Source organism: Pelodiscus sinensis, chromosome 5 (assembly GCF_052426305.1).
Source record: "Pelodiscus sinensis isolate ZL-2025 chromosome 5, ASM5242630v1, whole genome shotgun sequence".
Lineage (NCBI taxonomy): Eukaryota > Metazoa > Chordata > Testudines > Trionychidae > Pelodiscus > Pelodiscus sinensis.
In genome coordinates, this window is record NC_143056.1 from 81,192,824 (window position 1) to 81,219,221 (window position 26,398).

A 26,398-nucleotide genomic window follows, 5' to 3' on the forward strand; every position below is an offset into this window, starting at 1 on the left:
ACTGAAACTGGAAGCATTTCCATGAAGCCCTGATTCTTGTATATTATGTTTCTCCAGAGCCAGCAGAGAGCACTGGAGAAGCACAGTACACTCAGCACCCACCATCTATAGTCCTCCTGCTCCTCCACCCGCTGGAAAGGCACTGGGTACATCAGAGCTGGCTTGAAGATTTGCAAGGTCCTGTGGAATGCAAGATGTGCAGGATGAAAGAGGCAGCATTTCCTACCTGGATCCAAACAAGAAACACCAGAATGCCATTGGTGAGAAGGTCTAGTATATGTCAATAGACAGCAGTTAGAGATGACACTAAGTGGCCATCTGTTCATAACGCTCCATCTTAAAGTTTATCCTTTATTGTTGTGATCATTGGTAGTGGCCAAACTACAATAGACTTATTGCAGAAACATCAGTTGCAGGTTTTTTGACCGAACTTTCACTTCTCACTATTTATTTCTGTGGGGTTTCACACATGCATAGGAAGCCTGAACACAGCCATGTGGGTGAGCAAATGGGGAGGTTAAAATCAACCAGGTTTTCCTAGCCCTCCTGCAGATGACTTGCATTGCAATCATTCTGGAGATGCCTTTAGAATTCTGCACATGCTCAGAACACTGCTCCAGAGGGGTGGAAATGGGAACAAGAAGACGAATATCTGAGAAATACCTGGCTTGCCAAGGCTATGTCATGCTGGACCATCTCATAAGTGAGATAAACTTCACTGGCCTGTCAACACCATAGCACTAAACCAGGTGAGCCACAGCTATGTTCAGTGGCTGTCAAGCACCATTTTTTTGTAAGATTGGTGTAAACAGCAGAGCATTGCTGGGAGATTCCAGGCTGAAGACTGTTCATAACCACATTCGTAGTGCAAGTGTATGCCAACAGGGAGCATGTGTTACAGGTCCCCCTTGCACCTCATTTGGCTGACAGGAATTTGTTACAGGCAACCTCAGTTAAAAAGATATGGCTTCTCGATTCATGCTGTAGCACATCTCACTTTTAACATCCCTAGTTCCGTTCATGAGATGTCCTCTAAGGCGATGGCCGCTACAGAAGTACAGAGTGTGGGAGAAGGAAAACTTGACTGCTGGGCCTCATTCTATCGGTGAAGGGGAAAGATATTTGTCTTGTTGAATGACTGAGAGAATTCCTGCATGGATCAGTGCAAGTTTCTTTCAGGCCAAAGTTAGCATCACATGCATTCATCCTGATTCATGTTTTCACTTCCACTATTTATACGAGTTTATTGAGGAGAGCGTTGGGGAGTGCCAGGGTGATCAAGGCAAGACTGGCAGGCCGTGTGGATATGAAAGCCTTTTATCAGTGGGCTGCCACTTTAAATCCGAGTCAGGTCAGCAGTAATTGGTAGTCTTACTGTAGTACACCCTGTGTAAAATAAACTGGCAGCTCTTCAGGACATAGCTCTTCTTCCCTAGCCTCTGTTTGTCTGGAAATGGGTGACAGGGGAGGGATCACGTGAGGATTACCTGTTGTGTTCCCTCCCTCTGGGGCATCTGGTATTGGCTATGGTTGGCAGACAGGATACTGGGTTAGCTGAACCTTTGGTCTGACCCAGCATGGCCGTTCTTATGACACGTGTCACAAAATTCCAGCCAGGACTGGCACTCATTTGGCATCCTCTCAGTAGAGACCAAAAATTGAGTGTGTAGAAATTACACTCGCATGGGCCCCTACGGTTAGTGCTGTGTCCCACCAGGTCACTATTGGTGTTTACTACCAGGGCACAGTTTGTAGGGAAAACTTGTCCTACAGTAAATTGGAAAGAGAACATGTGCCATGTGGAACCCCCACTCCACAGATCAGCAGACTGGTGTTGCTTTGGGAGCCCTGATTGGTCAGGGAATGGCTAGAGGAGAAGAGGAGCTGACTCTCCTTCCCCTGAAAAACTCCACTTGGCACAAAATCCCACCCCTCTCTTTTGTATGAACAATGTTGCCAGTGGGCATGTGCTGCTGCAGGCACACAGACGGAGAGTCTAACTCTGGGGCATTCAGCAGCTCCCTGTATCTTTCTGTGCGGCTGCTATGAGTTGGCACAGGCTCAGCCAGAGTGCAAAGGGAAAATGGCATTCCAATGAGGGCTGGATAGTGAGGGATACTGTTTGTTTTCTGGTGATGCTATTGTTACTGATAAAAGGCGTGGAGTGAATTTTTGCCTCCCCAAAAGTGGCAGAAAGGGCTCTCCCCACCAGTGCAACAGATGGGAGATTTGGAAGAAAAAAAAAACCCTACCAGCAAGGGGAGCCCCCACTGGATCAGATTATTCATATTCTATCTTGACACCTCTTCCCTTCTTCTTTAATGAGGCAACTTGCTTGTTTATTTCCTCTGCTGTTTGCCACTTGGAAGGCCTTTCCCAGGGCAATGAGTTGCCAGGGGAGGCTCCCAATGTTACTGTCTGTTCATGCACCTGTGCACTGTAATATATGCCTAATTGAAATCACATTAATGGTATGATTCCATTACAGCTGAGCAAGACGCTGGCTGCAGGAACGCTCCCGGTAGGCTACGAATCAGCTGGGCTAGATAATTTATAAAGTGCTGTGGATCTGCTCAGAGCTCCAGTGTTAAGTAAGGCAGACACAGAACTATTCATTATTAACAAGGCATTATGCGTTTTGCTCAGCAAAAGTGCAAGCCTGGGATGAGCTGAGATCTATCACAGGTGAAGGTTGCAGACGGCCAACTTTATGGTGTGGTTCCCAGATGTGTGTCCTTCCAAGTATCCGTCAGCTTTTGAACTCTCCTTCCCAGATACAGCACACCACTTAGTTCTGACCAGGTTTGCCAAGATTCTTGTAAGTTCTTCACTTCTCCTTTGCTTGCATTTTTAGTCTCATGAAAGAAACTGCTGTTGAAAAGAGACATAATTGGTTGAAGCCTGGCATGTTATAAAGCGGGGTGTGTGGGGGGACCATTTGGATCAGGGGCTGCACAAGTGAGAAGCAAAAGCAACAAACAAAAGCCCTCACTAATGGCCCTGACTGAGGAGAAAGATACTCTCCACGTTCACCTTGCACACCAGAGCCTGGAGGGCCTAGGCTAGCAGATTTTGTGTGCTCCAGGTATGGTGGGGGGACTAAAGCCCCAGCCTGGGCTTCCCAGTGCTGTGGGAGGGAAAGCCCCAAACCTCAGAGGCTAGATCCAGGCAAGCCAGGGGCTACTTCTGGCCCCAGGTCTGAGGTTCCCCACCCCTGTTGTAAAGGGATAACTTCAAACTTTCCCCAATGCTGCTCCCAGGCTCTACTATTCCAGTCCTGGGTTCCTCTCCCCTCTTGTGTCCCTTTCTTCTTCAGCTACACCGCATGCTTAATTTGCAGGACTTCCTAGCTATTCTGGTCCTGCCCCACACCACCTTTGTCAATGCCTCTCAATGCTAACCCACAGCATTTCCTGTCTTTACAGGCCTGGGCCCCCCCATCAGAGTGCAGCCAGTGCAACTAAATCCCAATCTGCAAGACCTAGTGCAACAGAGTTTTATTGGTGTGCTAATGTGTGCTAGCAGCTATTATTTGAAACATTTCAAATTTGGTTAAAATGTTGAAGACTAATCAGGAAACATATGGACAATTCCTGGCAAATATCTTGGTTCTATATTTGTCAACTCTAGAGCAGGCTGACATTTTTTGAATTTTTAAAAAGGGGAGCGTTTTTCCACTTTGTTTTTTAACAAGCTCTGTTAGGATCCTAAGTGAAAGTCAGCTGCTATCAGGATTTAAATCCATGCCTCTAACGATGAATTGTACCATGTCCTCCCCACATCCAGGAATACCTGCACATAACATATACATATGGAAATACAACGTGAGCTCCATTGTTGGTCATGCTTTACTCTTAGGCTATGTCTACACTGCCCATTTTTTGTGCAAGAACATCTTCTCTTGCGCAAAAACTTGCAGAGCATCTACACTGCATGCATGTTCTTGCGCAAGTAAATTTACAGTAAAGCGATGGAAAACAGGGCTTCTTTTGCAAGAGTTATCCCTCTCCCCATGAGGAATAAGCCCTCTTGTGCAAGAGCTCTTCCACAAGAAGGCAGTGTGGACAGGCAACAAAGGTTTCTTGTGCAAGAAAGCCCAATGGCTATCAGAGCTTTCTTGCGCAAGAGAGGGACCATACTGCCATGGACGCTCTTATGCAAAAGCACATAACAGTGTGGATGCTCTCTTGTGGAAGACCTTTTGCACAAGATCTCTTGCACAAAACAGTTCTTGTGCAAGAAGCCTGCAGTGTAGACGCAGCCTTACGGTGTACTTATGCTTTTTCTTTCTCTGTTAAGAATCCACTGTACAAATCCTCCAGGTTCACAATAGGCTTGGAGTTCCTTTGGCAGGGAGATGTGCACTTTCTAACAGCTGTGCACTGAGAGGGTGATGGAGGAGACAGGAATTAGAACTGAAAGTTTGCTCCCTAGAAGAAGAAACTTTTTTTTAAAGTCTCTTTTGTATTCTCAGTCCTTTAAAAATGGAAGAGAAGGGCAGGCTGCAGAGCTGGAGAACTGAGATCAAACCCAAACTCAGTGTGGCCTTTTGAGTTATTTATTGGTCTGAATTTTTCATTATTAGAAATTGACTTGTATGGGCTCTTCCTGAGCAGCCCCATCAGTATCTCCGAGAGCACAGGTTCCTCTCTTACTGTTGCCTCTTATTTGCTTTACATGCCTCTAGTGCTCATGACAGGAACTGGACTGACAGCCGTTGGTCTGTTTATCCATAGAACTGGCACAATTTTCATGCGTGCCCCTATTTGATTCCTTCCAGAAGGATTGATCTTTAGGAGGAAAAAGGATAGTTCAGTCTCCATGGCCCATTCAGTCCTGGGCTTTTGTGCTCCAGCTACTGCTAGTGTCATTGTGTTTTGTCTTTCAGACACTTTGTCCCATTGGGGACCAATCTGAGACTTTTGCAAGAGGAAAAGTTAACTAATGGGCTACTTATTTTCAAACTTGGGATCATCTCAGTAAATGCGGCTTGAACTCACTGGCTGTCAGCTGGTGAAAGTTTGGCATAGATCTCCTGAGTTCAAAGAATTTACACCAGCTGAGTATCACACCCAGTGTATCTACCTGGGAATCGTGGATAGGAAACAAGCACCAAAGTGGAAACCTATAGCCCAGTGTGATTCTCTGTTAGACTGATCCTTTGATTTGCTGGAAAGTGCAGGAGTGCATCCAAAGAAACCCATCTGCTACCTTTTTGATTTCTTAGGCTGTGTCTAGACTGCAGGGTTTTTTTGGAAAAAGTAGCCTTTTTTCGAAAAAACTTCACCTGCATCTAGACTACAGCCGCGTTCTTTCAAAATTAAATCGAAAGAATGCGGCTTTTCTTTTGATGGCGGTACTCCTCATTTCACGAGGAAGAACGTCTTTTTTCGAAAGTGCTCTTTCGAAAAAAGGTGTTCTTGAATGCAAACAGGGCTTTTTTGAAAGAGAGCATCCAGACTGCTTGGGTGCTCTCTTTCGAAAAAGCGGCTTGCTTTTTCGCAAGTACTGCTTGCAGTCTAGACGCTCTTTTTCGAAAGAGGCTTGCAGTCTAGATGTAGCCTTAGAGAGGTTGCTGCAGGCTCAGCTGTTGATGCTGGTTATCACATGCACCTCTATTGATTGTGTATCCTGCACAGCTTGACAATTTGCTGATTATCACTTCAGTATTTCTTAATTTCTTAAACTAATCTGTGGCCTTTCACCCCCAGGCTTTAGTGCTTCATCTAATCTATCAACACTGAATGGACTGAACTCAAAAAGCACAATAAGGTCAACTTGGCCCTCCCTTAGCACTTGTCCTCAAAGTGAGCCCAGATGGGCTGTTATCAGCAGAACCATCTTCAAAGGAGTTTTCTGCCTGAGAGCCGGCATCATGCTGGCCTTCTGGTCCTTGTGCCCTCCCCCACCTCAGTGTGAGGTGAGAAGAACTGAGGAAGCAGGCTTCATGGTGTGTCCATTCATGAACAAAATGTGGGGATGTATAGGGGATTGGTCCTATAATTTAAATGCACTAATCTCTTCCAAGGGGAGAACAGAGCGCAGAATAATACATGTACTTAGTGTCTGTGTAGCATGTTTCATCTGAGAACCCCAAGATCTAGTGCAGCTATTAACTCTGATAAGATCCTTATAAGCTAAGGCTCATCTTCTTCATTTACAAGTAGATCCACTAAGGCACAGCGAGGTAGAGTAACTTGATCCTGGACTCCTGCTTCCCAGTCCTCTGCTCTAATTGACTGGGCCACTGCTTTCCACTTTCTTTTAAGCCAGATGAGTCACAGTGAGCACTACCACTCCACACGCAGTATCAGGATCCCTGAAGGTTGCTCTGCTTAGTCTGATCAAGGGTTGCCAGGTGACTGGTTTTGAACCGGACAGTCCGGTATTTGAGCTTTCTGTTCGGGAAACAAATTGAGAAAATAGAAATGTCCGGTATTTTCTAAATAAGATGTAATGTAGATTGTTATGTAATGTCAAGTGTGTCCGGTATTTTTATTGAAACCATCTGGCAACCCTAGTCTGATCAATGGCCCCCTTTTTTCATGAGTTACTTCTAGAAGGCCCCCCCAGGGCTAATTAGGATGCTGTGCGAAGTTGCTTTTCATAAACAAAGTCCAGCCTAGTCTCCATGGTTTAACAGCATAACAGCTCATTTGTCACATGCTTGCCAAGTCACTTACCTTAGAGTGCCAGCTCCCCTGGCTGTTCCTCTCAGCTGACCCCTTCTCTGTTCACAGTCAGCTCTCTGTGCTGCTATGTCAGCAAATGTACCTGGCTCGTGCCTGACACTTGTTCTCTCTGGCCGTGTCCCGTTGTTTGAACTGGAAGCGTAAGAGCGGGAGCATGTAGCCCAGGCCGTGACCTCACTCAGCGTGTCTTCTGTTGCTGACTGATTTAAGTGCCTCTTGCCAGCAACTTCTTCTTTCCAGATTATAATTCCTCGGTGAGTGTTCTTAATCCATTCTCTCTCTTCAGACCTGTAACTGAGAAGGATGCTATAGGATGGGAGGGTGAAAAATGGGGGGGAGGGGGAATTAATTAATTAAAAGGTCATCAAATAAACGTATTGTATGATGCAACTCTATGCGCCCCCCCCCCTTAGTCTTCTATAAGGCTGTTGATTTCCTGTAACTGTGGTATCTGACTGCTTGCATACATACGAGGCCATCAGTGGGTGAGAACTCAGGGATCTTTAGCATAGAAAGCAAAAGCCCTTACCATCTGAGCCAAAGGAGTAATTGTACTGTGATAAGCAGCAGATCCTGAGCCTTGGCATGGAGACACAGGGTATGTCTACCTGTAATCACAAGATGTGACTGCAGATCCTGCATATACAGAGCTGAGCTCAAGCTAATTGAGTCACAAGGAGCAGCGAAGTTGCATCAATGTGTGAATAATTACCCAGGGTGACTGTGGAGCCTGTGTAATGCTGACAGGTGGAACTGAACCTAGAACCTCTGGAGTTTAGTGCACGGGCTGCTACCACTTGAGCTAAAAGGCAGCTGGCTCCCAGCTTAGGCTGCAGAGCAAACTCATTCTCTCTCTGTAAGTGATCTAAGGGCCACTCCATGGTGAACCACATCCAGCAGGTGTGAAGGTTACACCTGCACAGAAGCCCCTGATGCTGCAGCTTCACTAACCCAGTACCCAAATTAGTGAGATCAAAGTTACCTTTAGCATGTCTGCATGAGCGGCAGTCACACCTGGGTTTGTCACAGACATACCTAACGCTCAGATGGAGCCTGATTCGTTGTTGTGTTGAGTCTTGTAATTTTTATTTGTCAGAGCAAAGTGGCTTCAAAGTGATACCATTCTGATCTGGTAGCACCTCCCATCCACTTTGCCTGGTGCAGGGCAACAGACTCGAATGCCAGCAACCCCATGAAAGACTGATGAGCCCACATGCCCAATATCACATTCTAAAGATTCTCCCATAGGACTGTAACCCTGAGGAGGGTGAGGAGGGCTATAAGGTCTGGAGTTCAGAGAGATGAAGGCGGCCTGTGGTATGTTAAGTATTGTGTGTAGACAAGCTGTTAGAGTGGTAACACTGTCAAGTCACTAATGAGCTAGGCTGGATTGGAGTCCATGACCGAGAGGTAAAAAACTCAGCATTCAATTACCAAACTTTCTGAGCCAGCTAAAAGGTGCCTAGTTCTCTTGTACAGTTGAAATTCCTGATGAACGTTAAATAGTTTTCTACTTTTTTTTCCACAATCTATGTAACTACAAACCCAGACTATAATATAGGCAGTTTTCATTGTTTGGCATGTCTAAGTTGAGCCAGGAGTAGTCCCCTTGCTTTGAGTCTCCCTAAAAATATAATCTATTTTGTGATGTCACATCTGATTTGTGCCACAAGATAATGGGCTGTTTTTCTCCATCTCTAATGATGATGCTGTGATGCAAGGGTTATGTAGTGGTCAAAATCCTGTGATTTGGACTCCTGGCACTGGACCCTTTCCAGCAGGATGTAAATAATGTGGAGACGAATTCTTTAGGGTGGATTCTGACCTCATTTATGATAGTGTAAATATCAATTAATGTTAGAATATCAATTAAGGTAACTGACAGTCTGACCACTGGGTGCTATCTTGAGTTATGGTGACCAGCACCTAAAGTTGCAAGAGCATTTGAAGATGGATTAGTGACTAAAGGTCTGGTGGAATCTCCATTCAGTCAGGGTATGTATACACAGCAGCATTATTTCGCAATAACTGTTGTTATTCCGAAATAACCTAATGCATGTCTACACTGCAGGCCATTATTTCGAAATAATGTCAAGCTGGAGGACTTCTTACTCCAACTCATAGTAACCCTAATTTCACAAGGAATAAGGGAAGTCAAAGGAAGAGTGTTCTTCCTTCGAATTCCTGCGGTATAGCCAGCGCCACAAGCCGAATTAAGCTATTTCAACTTCAGCTATGGAGTTGACATAGCTGAAGTTGTATTGCTTAATTTGACTTTAGCCCCACTGTGTAGACGTGCCCTCAGAGACTGAAAATGTAGCACAGTTTAGCCTAGAAGTGAGAGAGGTTAGCAGTGTGTGCTGAGGTACCAACCAATAGGGACTTTTTGTAGTTGAGCCCATGATGTGACCCATAAGTACATAGTAAAAAATTGAAAGGTAGAAGCAAACAAATGAAATCAAAATACTCCATTCAGCAGTGTATGATTAATCCATGGAATTAACTGCTGCAGGAAACCAAGTAAATAGTTGGGCACACTTTTTCTTGACAGACTGGTCATTTTATTTTTAAGGGGGCCTAAGTTGTGCATCTGCATTGTGCTAGGGCTCCGCATACAGCCTAATTCTTTTCATCTCATCTGTAGCATTTTCCTGATCTTTTCTTCACTTTTCTAATGTTCTGATGCCAGAAATCAGACTAAAATACTTCACATTTCCCCTCCCTCTTCTGTTTTCCCCTCAGACTTCATAATCTCCTAAGAACTTGCTGTATTGACAGTAATAGATTATGATTGGTGGAGAGGCCTTGTTCTCCTGGAGAAGTGGTACCCGTGTAGACTGTCTCCTCCATATGGCAGCATATGTTTCTGTGAGTTTCCTGGTGCATTGGCCATCTCCCCTTGGCATCTGGACATGGTGTAATTAGCTGTGGATAGAAGTAGTGTGTTCATAACAGTTTGCTGGAAGAGTGCCATCAGTGAGACTCTGCTCCTGTTATTCGTTGCTGCAAGTAACACTATTTTATAATACAATCTTTGGAAACCCCACACTTCCCCAGCTTTTTTCTGATTTAGCATTTGTTGAGCATGGAGAATGTTCCTCTGGCTTCTTTCACACTTAACACGGAAGGTAGGCGGGTTGTCTCATGCTGCTTTCTGTGATTGTCCCTGACCACAGGTCATCTTGGTAATGATCCAAGCTCAGCTGCAATCTCTCCTTGCCTGCTTGCTCCCCCACCTTTCCCAGCTTCCATCCCCAGTACAGGACGTGTGCCAAGCAAAGGATTCTGAGCAGCATTTTCCCAATCACTTCTCAAAAAATTCAGTCTCATTCAGTCCTTTCCCTCTCCTGTGATTAAACCTTCCTTCCCTTTACTACCCCACCCACGCAGTGTCCAGTTGCCATACTGGAGCAGGCTAGTGGTGTAACATAGGCTTCAGAGAAATAGACCCAATGCTAGAGTAGGAAGTCAGTGGTTAGTTTATGGGATTATATCCCTTATGTTTTATCCTACTTACAGTAACCAGGCATGTTCTCCTTATCCATGTCAATGTCTAAATCATCTTTTGAACACTGCTAAACTCTTGCCTTTGGTGATATCTGTAGCAATGAGTTCCACAGGTTAACTAACAGCTTCTTTTAAAGGGTTTTTTTTCAGCTGTAAATGTCTTACCTTTTGGTTTCCTCATGCTGTTTGTCTTGTCTGGCTTTCGCCTACTTGTAAACTCTCTCTGCCTACACAGAATTCTCATTTTTTATCTAATCTCCTTGTTGTGGAATTTAGGACTTTATGATTATTGGCAATCAAATTCTTAGCTCTATAAACCCCAAGGCCATTCCTTTGAGTTACAGGATAGTCTTTCTGAGCAGTAAAGGTATTAAAACACTTACTCTGAGCTGCAGTCAGTGGAGATGTATGGACATGTACACAGAAGCAGGGCTGACATTCCAGCTGGAAGAGAGGAGAGAGGTGGCCAGACCTACCCCATGGACTTGATTTTGTTTGGCATTGGAACACCAACACCTTTTGAACACTGGTGTTAAACTGGACTGCGTGCAATTAAACTTAAACTTTTCAATTTGGGAAATTAGGGATAGATGCTGGGGGTGGGGGAGAGGCAGTCTAGTGGCTAGGCCATCAGGCTAAGTTGCGAGACGGTGGTACACATCTCTGTTTGGAATTGATCACAGCAGAGTTTTTCATCCTCTGATCTCTCTGCAACAGATCTGTGTCCTAACCACTAAGCAATAAAATGAGTGTCTCCATCCCCCCCCCAGCTTCCTGACAAAAACTGTGAATCTGAGACATCACCATGAAACGTATTGGCTTTGGAAACAGAATGTTTTAACATGATTTCTTGTCTAAAATATTCCAGCCACTCCAGAGGGGACACATGGTACACTAGTCAAGACCTTACATGTGAAGACGTTGCTGAGAGATTCTATTAGCTTCTGTAGAGGGGCAGATGAGCCAAGAGATTAGCATGAGAAGCCAGGAGAAAAGAGCTTTCTCTTTTTCACTTGCCCTTTGCCCTAGGTTCTATAACTGAGAGGCAGGCCTGAGACTCATAAGGGTAGGTTATACCCTGCATACCTCTTTGAAGTGAAAGGAGGGGCTGATGTGTCTGGTGCATGGTAAGCAGTGGGGTGGGAGGAGTTGTACCTCAGATGTTGGAGAAGGGGAAGACCCTTCCATCTACTAAAAACACTGGGAGGTATGTGCAGTGGGCCGAGATGACTCCCGGAAAGAAAACTATGGGTGGAAGTAATTGTATTTTGCATGCTCTTAAGGCTTTGACTGTGTTGCTGGTGTGAGTTAAAATCCTTTGCTATGTTCGCTCTGCTGTTGCAATTTAGTGCCTATTGTGTTTTATACGTACATTTGGTAGGATCATGTGTAAATCCTGGGTTTTCACTTTATGCCCCAGCCCCTCTGCCATTCTAGAAGCAGAGCATAAGAACTATTTGAAGGAAACATGAGTTTGCTTTAAGAAGAAGAGCTAAGGAAAGTTGGAAAGTATGAGACAGCCTATGTTCCCATAGGCTGTCCATTCATAAACAAAAGAGTCCTTTCCAGTCCTGCCTTTTACTTGCAACGTCCCTGTGACTTGCAAAACTAATCTAAAAATGCAACATCTTTGAGCCATCTCTGCTGGATTTGGTTTCATTGGTAATCTCAATGAGTCAATGTAGCTCTAATCATGTATATAGTAGCCCAGTGTCTGTAACACGGACGTACACGGCCATGCCCCCTGGCCGTGTATGTCAGCGCCCCGCCCCCCCTTCCCCTCGCTCCATGGCGGCAAGCGGCCGCAGGGCCCCCCGGACACACCTCCCCCCGCCAGCACTGCTTCCCTCCTCCATTCCTCCGGCCCCCCCATCCTCCCCTCCAGCCCCACAGCCCCCAGTCCTCCCCAGCTCTGCTTTCCATCCCCCTTCTGGCAAACCCCGCCCCCTTCCCCTCCCTGCCTGGTGCGCTGTGGCGTGCTGCACCGCTCCCAACTGAGTGGCACTCAGCTGGGCCCCGGCAGGGGAGCAAGTGGCGACAAGCGGCCTTTTGGGAAGGGGAAGGGGAGCGGGGCAAGAGAGAGGCTGGAAGAGGAGAAGGAGAAGAGAAAGGGAGAGTGAGAGGCAGGAGGGGGAGAAGAGAAAGAAAGAGATGGAGAGAGAGGCAGGAGGCGGAGGAAAGCTGAGAGAGAGGAGGGTAGGCAGTAGGAGAGCGAGAGAGTGAGAGCTCAGGAGAGAAGACCTGAAAATCCCATCTTATGATGGGCTAATTGGCTAGTCATATATATATAGTAGCCCAGTGTCTGAGAGTCTGTAACACCGAAATGCTGGCTGTTCCCTCTGGGCAGCGCTGTTTCTGAAATGCTGGCTGTTCCCTCTGGGCAGTGCTGTTTCTGAAATGCTGACGGCCCATGCTGCATGGGGAGTGTGGGGCCCAAACGGCCGCTTGCTCGTCCGTGGCAGCCCACCTGAGCGGCGCAGAAGTCAGCCGAGTCCCACGGCGGGAGAGGAAGGGGGGGCGGGGCGGTGACATGCGCTGTGACAGCAGCTCCAGGCCCTGCCCCCTGGCCATAAATGTCACAGCCCTGCCCCCGTTCGCCTCCCGCCATGGCGCTCGGCTGACTTCTGCGCTGCTCAGCCAGGCTGCTGCATGGGAGCAAGTGGCACAAGCAGCTGTTTGGGCTCCGTCCTCCCCATGCAGCACAGGGAGCATGGAGCCCAAGAGGCCATTTGGACTCTTTGGTCTCCCAAGTGAGAGGCAAGAGGGGGAGGAGAGCTGAGAGACAGGGGTGGGGAGGAGTAGGAGAAGGAGAGAGAGAGAGAGACAGAACGAGAGACCGGAGGCTCAGGAGAGAAGACCGATGTGGAGAAGAGACCTGAAAATCCCGTCTTATGACGGGCTAATTGTCTAGTCATATGTATGTATGTATGTATGTATGTATATATATATAGAGAGATAGAGAGAGAGAGAGAGAGAGAGAGAGAGAGAGAGAGAGAGAGAGAGAGAGAGAGAGAGAGAGAGAGAGAGAGAGAGAGAGAGAGAGAGAGAGAGAGAGAGAGAGAGAGAGAGAGAGAGAGAGAGAGAGAGAGAGAGAGAGAGAGAGAGAGAGAGAGAGAGAGAGAGAGAGAGAGAGAGAGAGAGAGAGAGAGAGAGAGAGAGAGAGAGAGAGAGAGAGAAAAAAGCCCTATGTCTGTGACTGTAATGCTGAAACATTGGCTGTTCCCTCTGGGTGGCGCTATTGCCTCCTGCCGTGGAGCTTGGCTGACTTCTGCGCCACTCAGCCGGGCCACCGCGCGGGAGCAAGGGGAACAAGTGGCCATTTGGGGTCCGTGATCCCCATGAAGCATGGGGAGGGGGAGAAAAGAAAGAGAGAGAGAGAGACGGAGAGAGAGGCAGAAGACGGACGAGAGCTGAGAGAGGGGGGGTGGAGGCAGTAGGAGGAGGAGAGAGGGAGACGGAGTGAAACCGGAGGCTCAGGAGAGAAGACCGCCGTGGAGGAGAGACCTGAAAATCCCGACTTATGACGGGCTAGTTAAAAATACTCATACACACACAAACCCTCACACTGTGCATTTTCTCCTCCCCCTCCCTCCCCTCCCCCCCGCACACACTGATACATACTGGAATGCACTGGCTCCCAGCCTCTGAGAGCCCTATTTCTCAGTCAGCGTTTCAGCAATCGCAAAGAAATTTCCGCCTTTTCTGACCTCAAGTCTTGACAGGAAATGCAGTGAAGGGGGAGAGAAAAACAAAATAGGAGCAAAGAAGGGTTTCTTCAGCCAGGACTTCACTGCCTTTAATTTAAACCCCAGAAGAATGGGAGGAAGCAGCCTTCCAGGGTCACTTGACACTTAGATATCTATTAATAACCCTGTTTACACGATTCCAAGGCATTGTTAGAAGGAATTGCTGCAGCTGCCTGGAATCTTTTGTCTTTTCACTTTGGGATTTTCCCGCATCAACTTCTCATTTAATTCCAAGAAAAGAATTCCTACACTCTGATTCTCTGCTGGGAAAATTCCTCTCTCCTTTTCTCCCCCACATTGGTCTCCTCTTCTAGCCAGGAGTGAAAAATACCTCTTCTGTTATAGACTCGGAGCCTCTATTGTCCAGAGTCCTGATCAAAAAGGCGTTGCCCCTCCTGCTGCTCCAAGGCAGGAATGTTTGCTTGGTATTTGTGTTACTGAAGCTCTTGGGGTCCTCAGTTATGGGCCAGAACCCCACTGTGCTAATGTCTAAAATGTTCTATCTTAGCTCCCCTTCTCAGATGCATTATTCAGGGCTATTGTTTCATTTAAATGCCATCTCCCCCAGTTCAGTCCCACCCTAGAAGATTGACCGGACTTTTTCTCACATCCTCATGAACTACTATTATTTCTATCTATACGTCTATATCTACATGTGACAAAAACAAAATAGCGTAATCTATACAACATAATCCTGCAGTACTATTTGTGGGATGGTAAAGGGGACTATAGTTTTAGATCTTTTCTGTCTGTAATTTCCATGGTACCTTGATATGTTTTCAGTTTAACTGCTGTTTTAGTGATCTAAATAGCCAGTACCTAGGAAAGTAACACAGTGACACTAGACCGCTCCTCCCTGGGAGGCTGTTCATCTTTCTTGAGGCTCCAAAAACATTATGGTCCTTCCTACCCTTGGTTCACTGGCACCGTGGTACATCACCCCCAAATCTGGAGGAGTTTGAGTCCTTTCCAATGAATGGGCCTGATAGAGTGGCAGGTGCTCAGCCCGTATTAGGATTTAGGCACTTCACTTGCAAATAGGGATGTAATACTCAAATAGCTGTTTGAAAAGGCTTGGTTGATGGAGATGCAGAGGCAGGTGGAGTGGACAAAAGGCACCTGCCACTGTGTTGCTGCTGCAAGGCAGGAGTTGCTTGAAGTTTGCTCTTAGTTCTTTATCTCCATTTTATACTGTGATGCTTCCTGGATTAAGTTAAATGGACAATGACATGTATGTACTCAGCAGACAGCCTAAAACAGAAGAACTCCCAGAGTCACATTGGCCCCTCTCTCTCTACATTAGCAGAGCTATATTTAAGCTAGGCCATCTCATCAACTTATAGCGCAATAAATGCACTGTATAATTTAACAGAACAGCATTGCTACAGAACATAGAACTCCAATGTGCAAGATGAAAAGGAGAAGCAGGTGTAGCAAGAAAAGCTATTAAACGAGTCCCCTCCCCCAAAATAAAAGCCCACAAGCCCTACAATCGGCTTGTAGTCAAACCAGACAACCTGGATGTGGTTAGGTGCTGTCTCAAATCCTGATGAGAGCAACCTCCCTTAGCTTTCCAATCTGTAAATGTTGGGGCTACATTGCAATTGGGTACATGAGGCAGGAACACCCTCACAAGGACCGAAATCCCTATATGCCAGCCTTGGTGGCCTATGTGATCATACACTCAGCTGTTTGACCAGATTCCGTGATCCATGTTAGGGGAGATCTTTAGAAATGTAAGTTCGTGTTCTGATGTGGAACCTCTGGACTCAAAGGAGACTGGAGAGCATAACTCAGATCTTTAGCCCATCAAACCTGCTGTCCTGCCTCCTGCAGTAGCCAAGGTCACAATACTACAATGGAACTCAAACCGCCTGTACCTGTACAATGCTCCTCACCACCTGTTTGGTGCTGCAGATGGGTTGGGTGGACAGGTCAAGAGTTTTCACCCCTTGAGATAATGTTCTTACACACGGGCTGTGGTTTGTTGCCCTTGTTTCAAAATGCATTTTTAAAGTCCTGGGGTCCTGAAAGCCTCGGATGTGTCACCCTCTGTGCCTTTTGGGACTCCACGCCCTGTACTAGTTCACCAAAGCACGTTACAGATGACTGGTTTGCAGTGTCTCCAGTCTCTCTTCCCCCTCCCCTGTAACTGCATTGCTGAAGTGATCTTTGGGCCAGCATTCGCTGGAAATCTATAGGAGAATCCTCTTAGAAACAAGAAAGTGCTGGAAGCAACCGAACCCTTTTCTGCATGGAGCAGAGCTGTCTTTTGAAGCTTCAGCACCCAAAGCAGCTGCAGGCTGGATCCTAGTCTTTGATGTGACATGAAGGCTGAGGGTCATTGACTTTGACCTCAATAGATCAAGGTTTGAAATCAAACAAATAAGTCTGCAGCCACAAAAAATGGTGCAAATCTACAATAACTTAATACTGGGGGACAAAAGATTCTCCTGTCCCTGTGGGAGGAAAGGACGAAGGGGGGAATAAAGGCAACACCCTCTCCCCTTAAGATTTCTGAGGCATACATAGTAGTTGTTCTAGTACAGCTCAAACATCCACAAAACCTCTTGCCCCTGACTAGGAACCTCTGTAACTGCTTGGACACAGACTGTCACATATTTTCTGGTTAACTCTGAGGTCTGCATGCATTGCTCCCCATCCCCCAAGGGAAAACCCACCCAATAAGCTGCAGAGCAGTTTGAAACTGTTTTATATGTACAAGCGAAGCACACACATTCTGCAAGACTGAGGTAGCCATCGTTTTGCAAAGCCAAATTTGGTCTCCTGTAGTTATTCTCTCCCAGATGATGCTGTTTCCTGGGCTGTGGCATGGTGCCATCCTGTTTTCCAGAAGCCAGCACAGAGACACAAAGAGTCTGGATTACGGGCCAAGTGTTGAACAAGGAGAAAATCAGCAGGTCTAATGGTGAAATTATTGATATTGTTTTAAAGCAATCTGGTAAATACAGTGGAATCAGCCCTATAATCTTAGAGCAATCAAAACAGTCATTACAGCTTAATAAAGTTGAGTGACTCATCCTTTGCTGTAAATTTTTGCAGATACTGATTCTACTTACAATTCCAGCTCTTCAAAAGTATAATATCTAGGCAGAAGTGGGGAGGTATTGGCTCTAACTCTCATTCTGGTCTCCTCTCTCAGCTTGTTGTCCAAGAGCTGCACCTGTGCACATTTTATTCCAACAAGAACAAAGTCTCTTGAGAGATTGTGAATTTCATGATCCATTCTGTGGATGCACAAGAAAGTGCCAAACCAGATCAAACTCCTGGCCCAGCTAGACTGGTATCTCACTGCCTGCCATAGTGCACTAGACCATTTGACAGTTTATTCTGGTACTTTACCTCTGGCAGTTTTCTAAAACCTGGTGATCCAGAGTGAGAGAAGAACCCCACAGAACACCCAGTTGTGCCAAGAATTATGCTGCATGGAGGCAAATGGATATAGAAATTTGTTCACTGCAATGGAGAGTTGAGGGGAATAGAATCATAAATGGTGTTTCAATTTATTCTGGCTAGCAGGTGTTTCCAAATGTGAAGAATGCTTGCAATGAATTTGAGCCAGTAGGCTAGATGGCTGTACTGTACACCTCTTCTTCCTAGCAAAGCAGATGGTGACAGAGGCTGGTGTGTAGTGTTTGTACCTTGATGCTTCCAGAACCTCAGCTTGCAACTTTGCTTAGCTTGTGCCTCTTCATGAAAATCCACATCTGAAAGATAGTGCTTTTGGGAGAGAAAGAAATGGGAAAAATATGGGACATATAGTGGGGGGAGGGGGAGGGGAAGGGGAAAGGCTACAGAGGTCCCAATTTCTACCAACAAACAGATTTCAGATGTTGGCAGCTATCACCATACGCAGCCCTGAACCGAACCAGGTCTTTTCAAAATGCCAAGGGAAGGGCCAACCTTGTAGATGAGGAAGGAGTATATTTTATGTAACACCTGTGCAGCCAGAAACCTGGTATGGGCTATTCCTTATTAAACCCTAACGATCCAGTTCAGCTTTGCAAACAAAGCGAAAAATGGTCAAGGAATGGCAAATCGCCAACTGCCCTTGGCCACAGGAGTCCAAATAGACTGCCCAAGTGTGTCCTGCTGTATTTTGTGTGTTCCTTAATGTTGTCTTATTAACCACCCTTGTCCTGCATTGTCTCCATACACACTCTTTCCTAAAATCCCTTTCCACAAAGGGCAAGCACAAAGTGTTCTCTGTTTAGGGAAGAACCACATTGGAGCTGAGGGGAATCTGTAGACCAGGTGAGCTTCATAGAGGGAAAATCTGCCCAGATTTCCGACGCAGCAAAGACTGACCTCCCCCGGTAACAGCCAGTGTGTTCATTTGCGCTTCAGAAGCCTGGACTGGACAAGTGGCAGCTGAGTGCCAGAACCCCAGCGTAAGGATCACAACCCTGCTAATGTGTCCAGCTACTTTAATAACCACTGCAGCAAGCAGTGATTGGAGAGCATGTGAAGTGGCCCATTCAGACCCCATCTCAGCCACTCTGATGTCTGTTGTTACTGAGGCACCAGCCTGGCTGGGTATTATTAACCACTTCAAGCTCTTTCTTTGTGCTAATGGGAAGTGGTTCAGAACTAAGCAGCTGAGCTCTCCTATGTGTGAAGGGGAAAAATCAGAGTGGAGGCTGAGAGATGGGAGCATCAGTGAAGAAAACAGGCACTGGAGAGAGGGGTTTGCACAGGCCCCCTCAAATCTTACTGTTTTCTAGCTCGATGGCTCTACTGAAATGAGTTCCTGTGTGGAAAAATGCTCTGCCGAGAATGTGAAATAATTTTAAACCCCACTGCAACAGAAGCTGTAAATGTAAGTCTCTTCACTAGCTTGATAGAGTGTATCTCAAAGTGCCAAAGGGCAACTGAAGACTTTGGTGTGCAGGGCCTTTTCCATCCTGAGAGCCAGTTTGTTTGTTTGTTTGTTTGTTTGGATGGATGAAGTGGGTGTTGTGCTAGTGAGAAGTGCTGGACTGACAGCACAATGAAGTCCACCATTTATCTACAGAGAGGGTACGCTTCAAATTTCCCCTCCTTGCTCCCTAACAAGACTGCTTTGCACCTTGTTGCAAGAGATGCAGTCAGTTTCTGTGGTCCCTTCAGTCCTTGGCCTTTTTGCTAAAGCTCCCAATGAGGACACTGTGTACCAATTGTGATGTGGCAAGTGGGAGCAGGACTACAGCTCCTTAATTTGCTTCATGGGAGCATCAAACTCTACTGGCATGGTTGGACTCACTCTGGCGAGAAGAAAAGCTTTGTATTTCCTTTATTCAGCCAGTCCTCTGAATCCGTACGTTTCGGTAAATAAACCGCCCCAAAACTCGCTCTTTCCCTTTCGGACCACACGATGCTAATTATCATCACATGTTCCCTGCAGGAGCATTATGAGGCCCTCCCAGCACTGAATCATCTGGTGTTTGACTTCTGAGTAGAGAGGTGTGAAAAATTGTTTTCAGTTTGACTGGCAAGTTGGGAGGGGAGGGAATTGGTTTGGATCAAACTGACACCATGGAATTGTCAATGAATAAAGTCAGAACAAATTGTTTTCTTTTGACCCAAACTGAAATGTTTTGTTTTGGGTGTTTTTAACAGAAGCCAAGAAAATGAAGGGCTAGATTCACAAAACCCAAGGAGGTGGGGGTGCCAAAACCACTTCCTTTATTCATCTGGGATGAGACAGTTAAAATCCCAGTACTGCAGCAGAGGCTTAAAGACAGGTCTCCCTGCTCCCAGCTGAGAGCCAAGTGGTTAGGGCAAGCCAGGATGGCATTTCTCGGACTCTCTCTTGTTGAAGCTGTTCCACTTGGCATAGAATATGTGAATTGTTGTTGGGACAGAGAATGAGAGAGCAACTCGATAGCTGGCTTCTGGTCCTTGCTACAAAGAATATTTAAGTATCACACCAAGTGGAACAGCTTCAACAGGAGGGACTGAGACAAGAGTCCTGCCCAGAATAACCGATAGCTCCCTCATGTAGGCATGAGGCCCAGAGAGTTCCATAGACCCCAAGAACATTACACAGACACTTGTGTAAGTGCAGGGGCAAGTGGGCCACTGCCTGCCTGTCTGAGACTTATGTCTGAGGAAGACACAGGATGGGGAGAAGCTCAGCAGTGCTCCCAGTCCCCACTCCTTCATGTGCACTGAGCCTCCTCCTAGGGGTTGCAGTTTATTTTACATGGCTCTGAACATGTAAACAGTTTGTTTAATACTAAAAGGGGAAACCCCAGAGAAGCTCTGCAGTGGGAAGATGTCAGGGAGTTGGGCTAATTCATTGTGTGTTTATTGTAGGGCTGCGGGGCTGTGTTACCAGACGAACAAGATGTCTTGTGTTATGCCAGAAGCATACAATGTGCGTAACACAGTGGTGGTTGACGAGATTGGTGCCACTATGCAGTAGACTGTAGAAACGACACCTCCCAGCATGCCGTGCAACCTGGTTGCTGTGATCTAAGTCACCTATTGTAGGTTGAGATGTGTAGTGTCCCATAGAGATGTGGTAATGCCAGGAGAGGGGTGGGACTGGATAATGTCATTCAAGAGCCTGGTAACAAGGGGAACTGAAGGCTTACTGGAGTCTGAATCTGCCAGAACTATAGGTGTCTCCCTTCCTCCCCACCCCAAAAGTTTTAAACTTGCATTCCCAGTGGGTGTGATCCTCTAGTCCTGCCCTACTCAGAGTCCTGTCCAGTCACTATCATGCTTAGACACACAGCATGCCTCAGCAGACAGCAAGTCATGGTGTTTCCTTACTATCTCATCTGTCTATACTGTATCCATCTCTTGCCTGTGTTAGAAATGGGTTTGGTTTATCATTCAGTGGGACATCAAATAGTCAAGCTCAATTGGTTTTATTAATCCAAGTTTAGACATCCAGAACTAATCAGCACGAATACAGGAAGAGCGAGGTCAAGATTGCTCTAATTTACCCTTCCAGGGATCAGATGGCAGCAGTCACCATTCCAAATTGATTTACAATTTTATAGGTTTTTCATAGACTATTTGTTTATTTCTTTCTACACTCTGTGGTAGTTGCATAACTGCATTGTCCAATCAACAGAAAATGTTAAACTTGTGGTCAGTTGTCTAGACACCTAGGTTTCGTTAGGCCCAGATATAGTCCAAGCTGCCAACTCAGAAGAATGCTGTAAATTATGACTATCAGTTAGTCTTTGTTCGGGTTGCCAGATGGTTTCAACAAAAATACCAGACACACTTGACATCACATCACAATCTACATTACATCTTTTTTAGAAAATACTGGACATTTCTATTTTCTAATTTTGTTTCCTGAACAGAAAGCTCAAATACCGGACACCTGGCAACCTTAGTCTTTGTAGTACCCTAGCATCTCTTGCTATTGCAAATGCCCTATTACTACTTTTGTAGTTTACCCTATAATACATCTTAACCAGTCATTTCATTTTATTCTTTGTGATAGGGGCACGTTCACAACTTGTTCAAATAGCATAGTGAATAACATTTAGCTAATACATGCATATTCTGTTAAAAACAATCCCCCTGTAGCCAGCGGCGGATTTAGGGCAGGGCGAGCGGGGCGGCTGCCCCGGGCCCTGCGCTTCCCAAGGCCCCGCGCATGTGCTTTGGCACCACGGCGCATGCGCTGTGTCAAAGGGGGAGGCCCCGCGAACTTTTGCTGCCCGGGGCCCCACGGCACTCTCATCCACCCTGCCTGTAGCAGTAAAATTAGATCGTGCTCTAGACACATTTCTGGGCTTTTAGGGCACCTCTTATGTTAAGCTTGATATGTTCAGAGCCAATATACCTTCTGGTGCCCTTGACACAACCATACGGGATGCTGTGAGCTCTAGCTCCATATGGCAATTGCTCATTCTTTGAATGTAAGCTCTCGAGGAGCATAGACTGTCTTTGTTACCCATTTGTACAGTGCCTAGCACAATGGGATTCTGGTCTGTGACTGAGGCTGATGGGTGTTATAGTAATACAAGGAATAAAAGGGCATAGCAGCATTGTCTGCCACTCTGCCTGACAGTTAGGACTGGCCTCTCTCCTCCCCTACTTTGCCACAATATACTGATCCCAAAGGTCCCATGGTCCCATTTATAAAACTAATGTTCCAATGGGTTTTTCTTATTTGTAGTATCATATATTCTAGGAACCTCAGTCATGGTCCAAGATCCAGTTGCACTGTGGAAACCAAGGGCAAAAAAGACAAATCCTGCCCCAGAAAATGTACAATCCTTGTTAAAACAAGGGACAACAGATGGATACAGACAGGTTGGTGGTATGGAAGGAAACAAAAGACATTATAGTGGCCAATAGGATAGGTGGTGTTCTAGGCAGACCAGTAGCCTGGGCCATTATGTGTTTTGTAGACCTCACAGCAAAGGAGCTTTTTAAGGAAAGGTCTGAAGAAGGAGGAAGAGGAGGAGTTAGTATTGCAGATGTTTATGGGGAGCTCCACCCATAGAGAGGAGTCAGCATCCTTCTGAGTCTTAACATGAGAGAGTGTCCTCATGGTGTACATTGGCAGTAGATGAGAAGGGGATTTAAAATCTGCCCCTTTGGGCTTCTCCAGCCCCCAAATCCTCATGAAGTTAGCTGCAAGGAAGCAATAAATCACTGATCTGCTCTTTCCATCCCACTGTGAGCTATAGGCTACAGCAATCAGAGCCCTGGGAGTTTGGGCTTTTCCTCTTGCTCAGCTGGAAGGATTAATGCAATGGGCCTGAGGGGGTTCCGCTTCAAATCCCAGCTCCCTTACATCCCTAATTATATCCATGTGTGTTTGTACAAGGCTGCATGTTCTCCTGGGTCTGCAGGTGGCATGGTGACCTCTGGGCTAGAGGTGAAGTTTACACGCTTTGCCACATGTTACAGGAATGAGCTGGGCAGCCGCAGGGAGACTGCAAACTTTCAGGGCCAAGAGCCTCTTTTTCCTCTCCAGCGAGTAAGGATTCATTGCTTCCTTTAGTTCTCCCTCTTCCCTTTCTCCTCTTGTGAGGAGAAGGGAATTTCTGCCCTGTGTTCGTAGTAATTAATGAAGACAAAACCTTTGTTCCCACTGCTTCGATGTTGGTGCTGCTAAAAAATTGATGAGTTGGAGGAGCATTATGGGTAACAGTATGCAAATGAGCAGCACTAAATATCTCTAGAATGCTAGAATCTCATAGTTAGTACAGCAAGAGCCATATCTATTCCTCATGTAACACCACTGAATTTCCTGGGATTACATCTAAAACAATGCTTTCCCAAGCCTTTTCCATGGGTTTTATTTTTTTTAGATTCTTCAGAAAAGCACAGTGAGTTTGACAGAAATCTCACTCTGTTCATATAAGTCTGTCAGTGAGACAGTCACACACACACATTAAGAAGCTGCATTATGTTTGTAGGGAGACAGTTGCTGCTGCAGGGACAAGTCTTAGCTCTCCCACATTGTGAAGGAGGTTCTACCACTGGAACTGAGCCTAACTCCTGGCAACACAACTTTCTCACAATTCACTCCTCCTTTTATGTTGACTGAAATCTGGCCTATTTCAACTGACAACAAAATTTGTCAGGTATTTTGGGGGTAGGCCTGCAGATGCGGGAGGGGGATAAAGGGCCAGCTGCCCCAAGGGCTGGTGATTTGAAGGGGCCACTGCTTTACCCCTAACCCAGGTCCTTTAAATCACCACTGGAGCCCTGGGACCAGTGTTCCCTGTGTGCTTGTGTAACAGCTCAAGAGAGAGTCAAATGCCACCCAGCCGATTAGCAGAGCACCCGCAGCTAGGTTTTTTGTTTCTAGTAGTGGTGCACATCTGCACATGCCTTGGTGCCAATAAAAAATATATTCCCTACACAAAAGAAAAAAAATCTTGCCATGGATTAAAAAGGTTAGAGGGAACATTGCCCCAGGAGCATGTGCTAGGCACTGCTGAAGGGCTGGCTGGGAGATGCTAGCCTTACCACTTCTGCCCAAGGCCCTACCCCTTCCAGGGGCCTGGAGCCACACACATCCTCACCTTGCCCAGGGGCTGATGAAGTCTGTTGGCTACCTTGTTTGGGGCAGATGGAGCATCTTTCTCTGGGCAATTGAGGCATGTAAAGTGGTTTACAACAGGAGTGTAGAGCTCATGTGGGCAGGGGTGGATGAGAGTGCTGCGGGGCCCCGGACAGCAAAATTTCGTGGGGCCCCTCCTTTGACACGGCGCATGCGCAGGGCCTCGGGAAGCGTGGGGCCCGGGGCAGCTGCCCCGCTCGCACTCCTCTAAATCCGCCGCTGCATGTGGGATATGTGGAATGGCTAGCTTCAGTGGCATCGAGCTGTGGTTGTTTTGTGTGGAGGGACACAGAATGGCTCACCTCAGCTACTCAGGCAGCATGTGTCCCAACTTACATTTGGCAGTTGTGGAGCAGCTGCCTGTGAGTTTCGGGGCTAGCTTTCTCAGCAGCCCTGTCAGGCAGCCCCTGTAAGTGTTTCCTTTGTAGCTTCTGAAGTTTTTTCTAGCATAGCAAAACCCACGAGAAGTATGAATGAATAACCCAGTGATAACAACCAGGAGCATGTAACAACAATCGCTGACTGCAGTACTCTCACAGGAAGAATGTGGTCACTGCCCCAGTTGCTTGCTGCTAATTCTGTTACTGGCTGAGAAACTCTTGCCACTCAGAAAGCACCCTACACACTCCAAGAGGGAGTGTGTTAGTGAAATCAACTTAGGGGGCACTGCCGGTAGAGGGGCTGTGCTCAGCACCACTGCTCTGTGAAGGATCATGGTGGGGCAGCCTCTCAGTATGGGCTGCATTTGGAAGGACCATGTTTGCAGGCCTACCAGCAGGAGGCGGCAAAGGGGGCAATTGGCCCACAGCAGCAGTGGCCAGAGCCCTGGGCCCCTTTAAATCGCCACTGTAGCTCCATGGAGGGTGCTCTGTGTGGCGTTGAGGGCTGGAGAGGAGGCCCCAGGTTGTGGAGCTTCTGTCCTGGGTGCTCCCCACACAGAGGCTGCTTCAGCTGGGCTGGAGTAGCCCCTGTCTGTAGCAAAGGGGCCTCTCTGGCCCAGTCATGGCAGGTGAGGGGGTTGCCCCAGCCTTGCTGGGCTGGAGCAGCCTCCTGCCTGCCATTTAACCTGTTACATGGATTTTACATCCCTAATATTCGTTTGTTTTTTCTAAAAGTTGAGTAAGTATTTTAGGAACATTTGTCAAAGTAAGAGCAAGAGTTGGTGGCCGCTCTCTGAGGCCACCAACATTTTTGTGATGAGAATCCCTGTCGGTGTTGTGTAAATACCTTGGTCCCTGCTCATTTCCGGTGATTAGTATCTTTGCATGTGTCCTGTATGCCAGCAGCACAAATGTGTTTGGTTTGTTATAAGGGAAATGTTTAACAATAAAGTAATATCCTCCACGGGGACATTGGGATGACCCAGCCATGCCCTGCCAGGAGCACATAGCAGCTCCTTCTCAGTGGCGCGTGACAAATTCCAGAGATGCTCTCCCCAGGGGCACACAGAAGCTCCCCATGGTGACTGGTGATTGATCACTTTTACAGGGTGAGCCACACTCTTCCCAGTGCTTGCAGGCCGGATTTGGATGCTGGCGTTTCTCCAGCTGTAATCAGGGCTGGGCTGAGAGAGAATGTGCAAAGGACAATGACTGAGCAGATTGGACCTGGTTTTAATCCATTTGTTTTCACATCGTAGTGTTCAGTTTGGGCCAGGTGGGGTTTGTTTGATATACAAAGAAGAATTCTAATTGAATTCCCTTGGTTAGCACCAGTTCACTCAGGCGGAAGGGGAGGGAGGCTGCCAGAGTAAAAGGTAAGGGCTGTGGCTGACTGTATGACCAGGAACTGTTGAGGATTTGGGTTCTACCTCCCCACCCCAAAAAACAAAACGTACATAGACCCAGGCACAACCATCCTGTTTTATCCTGCGATGGACTCAACATGAGTGCAGAGATCCACCTCCACAGAGTTCATTGCACGCTTGGGCCTCTATTTTACAAAGCAAGGAGTAAAGTAATCTCACCTGTCATTCTGAGCTGTTCTTTCAAGACTGTCTAGGGAAGCTCCTAATTATTTCAGAACCAGCTTTTCTCAGAGGGGGCCACTCTAGATAGCAGAGTAACAACATTGGCTGCTAACTGACTTTTCAGCTACTCCAGGAATTCTCAGACTGGGATTGTGATCCATCAGGAAGATTGTGAGGTTATTACATGGGGGTGGGGTGTGTCATGAGCTGTCAGCCTCTACCCCACAGGCTCTGATTTGCATCCAGTATTTATAATAGTGTTAAATAAATTAAATAAATAAATGTATATATAAATATATAGGTCACCAGTACAAAAGTTTGAGAACCACAGAACTACTCCATCCCCAGTAAGTCCCCAGAACAAGGCTTGAGTGATATTAACCCTTGCATGGGATGTATGGGACACCTAGTATCGATGAGGACTGTGCTTGCA

The 26,398-nt window shown here is 46.6% G+C and overlaps 2 long non-coding RNA genes across 2 annotated transcripts; both read right to left on the reverse strand.

Annotated features, from left to right (window-relative positions):
* Positions 1 to 118: 118 nt before the first annotated feature.
* LOC142829163 (uncharacterized) lies at positions 119 to 26,112 on the reverse strand. Its single transcript, XR_012903533.2, has 3 exons — positions 25,963 to 26,112; positions 6,684 to 6,998; positions 119 to 2,871 (listed from the first exon to the last, which is right to left on the reverse strand). It is a non-coding gene; the product is annotated as an uncharacterized LOC142829163 (long non-coding RNA).
* On the reverse strand, positions 7,380 to 14,154 carry LOC149524343 (uncharacterized). The gene is made up of 3 exons (XR_016349681.1): positions 13,821 to 14,154; positions 10,583 to 10,643; positions 7,380 to 9,617 (listed from the first exon to the last, which is right to left on the reverse strand). It is a non-coding gene; the product is annotated as an uncharacterized LOC149524343 (long non-coding RNA).
* Positions 26,113 to 26,398: the final 286 nt, after the last annotated feature.